The 4,098-nt window shown below is 43.3% G+C and overlaps 1 non-coding gene across 1 annotated transcript; it reads left to right on the top strand.

Moving 5' to 3' along the window:
* Positions 1-3,658: 3,658 nt before the first annotated feature.
* On the top strand, positions 3,659-3,766 carry LOC112760532 (small nucleolar RNA R71). Its single transcript, XR_003180968.1, has one exon. It is a non-coding gene; the product is annotated as a small nucleolar RNA R71 (small nucleolar RNA).
* The last annotated feature ends 332 nt before the right edge of the window (positions 3,767-4,098 follow it).

Here is a 4,098-nt window from a genome sequence, read left to right as displayed (position 1 = left end):
GGTGTTGACTTGCTCCCAATAGTTTTGTGGAGGAAAATGCATTTGAGGCATTTCCGGGATCTCATGGTGATGAGCTTCATGCGCCTCTTGAGCTCCATGAATGGGCTCTCTTGCTTCCTCCATCCTTTTCTTAGTGATGGGCTTCTCTTCATCAATGAGAATGTCTCCTTCTATGAAAGCTCCAGCTGAGTAACATAGATGGCAAATAAGATGAGGAAAAGCTAGCCTTGCCATGGGGGAGGACTTTTCGGCTATTTTGTAGAGTTCAAGGGAGATGACTTCATGAACTTCTACTTCCTCTCCAATCATGATGCTATGAATCATGATGGCCCGATCCACAGTAACTTCGGATCGGTTGCTAGTGGGGATGATGGAGCGTTGTATGAACTCTAACCATCCTCTAGCTACAGGCTTGAGGTCCAGTCTTCTTAGTTGAACCGGCTTGCCTTTGGAGTCAATCTTCCATTGAGCTCCTTCCACACATATGTCCATGAGGACTTGGTCCAACCTTTGATTAAAGTTGACCCTTCTAGTGTAGGGGTGTGCATCTCCTTGCATCATAGGCAAGTTAAATGCCAACCTCACATTTTTCGGACTAAAATCTAAGTATTTCCCCCGAACCATGGTGAGATAATTCTTTGGGTTCGGGTTCTTACTTTGATCATGGTTCCTAGTGATCCATGCATTGGCATAGAACTCTTGAACCATTAGGATGCCGACTTGTTGGATGGGTTTTGTTAGAACTTCCCAACCTCTTCTTTGGATTTCATGTCGGATCTTCGGATACTCATTCTTCTTGAGCTTGAAAGGGACCTCGGGGATCACCTTCTTCTTGACCACAACATCATAGAAGTGGTCTTGATGAGCTTTGGAGATGAATCTTTCCATCTCCCATGACTCGGAGGTGGAAGCTTTTGTCTTCCCTTTTCCTTTTCTAGAGGATTCTCCGGTCTTAGGTGCCATCTATGGTAATGGAAAAACAAAAAACTTATGCTTTTACCACACCAAACTTAGAATATTGCTCACCCTCGAGCAAGAAAAGAAAGAATAGATGAAGAAGAAGAAGAAAATATGGAAGAGATGAGGGAGATATGTTTCGGCCAAGAAGGGGAAGAAAGGGTTGTGTTGTGTGAAAATGAGGAAGAATGGAGGGCTATATATAGGGAAGGGAGGGGGGTAAGGTTCGGCCATAAGGGTGGGTTTTGGGTGGGAAATTGATTTTGAATTTTGAAGGTGGGTGGAGTTTATGAGGTAGGTTTATGGGGAAGAGTGGATGGATGTGAGTGGTGAAGTGGTTGTAGGGAAGAGAGATTGAGGTGATTGGTGAAGAGTTTTGGGGAAGAGTGTTTATGGGATTGTGTGAAAGAGGGGTGAGAAGAAGTGAGTGGAGGTAGGTGGGGATCCTGTGGGGTCCACAGATCCTGAGGTGATCCTGTGGGGTCCACAGATCCTGAGGTGTTCAAGGATTTACAATCTTGCACCAAATTGGTCATGCAAAATGCCATTGCACACAACTCTGGGCATTCAGCGCCAGATTGGTGCTTGTTCTGGGCGTTGAACGCCCATTTGTTGCCCATTTCTAGCGTTGAACGCCAGAACCATGCTTGTTCTGGGCGTTCAGCGCTTGCTCTTCTCCAGGGTGCAATTCTGGCGTTCAAACGCCCAGATGCTGCCCATTTTGGGCGTTCAGTGCCAGAACCATGCTCTGTTCTGGCGTTGAACGCCAGCCAGATGCTTCTTACTGGCGTTTAAACGCCAGTAAGGTCTTCCTCCAGGGTGTGATTTTTCTTCTGCTGTTTTTGATTCCGTTTTCAATTTTTTTTATTTATTTTGTGACTCCACATGATCATGAACCTAATAAACATGAAAAACAATGAAAATAAAAATTAGATAAATAAGAATTGGGTTGCCTCCCAACAAGCGCTTCTTTAATGTCAATAGCTTGACAGTGGGCTCTCATGGAGCCTCACAGATGTTCAGAGCATTGTTGAGACTCCCCAACACCAAACTTAGAGTTTGGATATGGGAGTTCAACACCAAACTTAGAGTTTGGTTGTGGCCTCCCAACACCAAACTTAGAGTTTGACTGTGGGGGCTCTGGTTGACTCTGTTTTGAGAGAAGTTTTTTATGCTTCCTCTCTATGTTTACAGAAGGGTAACCTTGAGTTGTAAACACAAGGGAGTCCCCATTCAATTGAAGGACTAATTCACCTCTGTTAACATCAATCACAGCTCTTACTGTGGCTAGGAAGGGTCTTCCAAGGATGATGAATTCATCCTCATTCTTCCCAGTATCCAAGACTATGAAATCAGCAGGGATGTAAAGGCCTTCAACCTTTACTAACACGTCCTCTACTTGTCCATAAGCCTATTTTCTTGAATTGTCTGCCATCTCTAATGAGATTTTAGCAGCTTGTACCCCATAGATTCCCAGTTTCTCTATTACAGAGAGGGGCATGAGGTTTATCCCTGAACCAAGGTCACACAGAGCCTTTTCAAAGATCATGTTGCCTATGGTACAAGGTATTAAGAACTTTCCAGGATCCTGTTTCTTCTGAGGCAATGTCAGTTGATCCAGATCACTTAGTTCATTGGTGAACAAGGGAGGTTCATCTTCCCAAGTCTCAATACCAAATAATTTGGCATTCAGCTTCATGATTGCACCAAGGTACTTGGTAACTTGCTCTTCAGTAACATCCTCATTCTTTTCAGAAGAGGAATACTCATCAGAACTCATGAATGGCATAAGGAGGTTTAATGGAATCTCTATGGTCTCTAGGTGAGCCTCAGATTCCTTTGGTTCCTCAGAGGGAAGCTCCTTATTGATCACTGGACGTCCCAGGAGGTCTTCCTCCTTGGGATTCACGTCCTCTCTTTCCCTTACAGGTTCGGCCATGGTGATTAATTCAATGGCCTTGCACTCTCCTTTTGGATTTTCTTCTGTATTGCTTGGGAGAGTACTAGGAGGGATTTCAGTGATCCTTTTACTCAGCTGGCCCACTTGTGCCTCCAAATTTCTAATGGAGGACCTTGTTTCATTCATGAAACTTACAGTGGCCTTAGATAGATCAGAGACTAAGTTTGCTAAATTAGAGGTATTTTGTTCAGAGTTCTCTGTCTGTTGCTGAGTGGATGATGGAAAAGGCCTGCTATTGCTAAACCTATTTCTTCCACCATTATTAAAGCCTTGTTGAGGCTTTTGTTGATCCTTCCATGAGAAATTTGGATGATTTCTCCATGATGAGTTATAGGTGTTTCCATAAGGTTCACCTAAGTAATTTACCTCTGCTATTGCAGGGTTCTCAGGATCATAGGCTTCTTCTTCAGAAGCTGCCTCTTGAGTACTGTTGGATGCAGCTTGCATTCCATTCAGACTCTGAGAAATCATATTGACTTGCTGAGTCAATATTTTATTCTGAGCCAATATAGCATTCAGAGTATCAATTTCAAGAACTCCCTTCTTTATAGGCGTCCCATTATTCACAGGATTCCTTTCAGAAGTGTACATGAACTGGTTATTAGCAACCATGTCAATGAGTTCTTGAGCTTCTGCAGGCATTTTCTTTAGGTGAATGGATCCACCTGCAGAAGTATCCAATGACATCTTGGCTAATTCAGACAGACCATCATAGAATATATCCAGGATGGTCCATTCTGAAAGCATGTCAGACGGACACTTTTTGGTCAGTCCTTTGTATCTCTCCCAAGCTTCATAGAGGGATTCACCTTCTTTCTGTCTGAAGGTTTGAACATCCACTCTAAGCTTACTCAGCTTTTGAGGAGGAAAGAACTTGGCTAAGAAATCCTTGACCAGCTTATCCCAAGAGTTCAGGCTATCCTTAGGTTGAGAGTCCAACCATATTCTAGCTCTGTCTCTTACAGAAAAAGGGAAAAGCATGAGCCTGTAGACTTCAGGATCTACTCCATTAGTCTTAACAGTATCACAGATTTGCAAGAATTCAGTTAAGAACTGAAAAGGATCTTTAGATGGAAGTCCATGGAACTTGCAGTTCTGTTGCATCAGAGAAACTAATTGAGGTTTCAGCTCAAAATTGTTTACTCCAATGGCAGGAATGGAGATGCTTCTTCCATGTAAAT

Source organism: Arachis hypogaea, chromosome 16 (genome assembly GCF_003086295.3).
Source record: "Arachis hypogaea cultivar Tifrunner chromosome 16, arahy.Tifrunner.gnm2.J5K5, whole genome shotgun sequence".
Lineage (NCBI taxonomy): Eukaryota > Viridiplantae > Streptophyta > Magnoliopsida > Fabales > Fabaceae > Arachis > Arachis hypogaea.
Note: the sequence above shows the minus strand (reverse complement) of the source record. Positions and strands in the feature narration are given on the sequence as shown.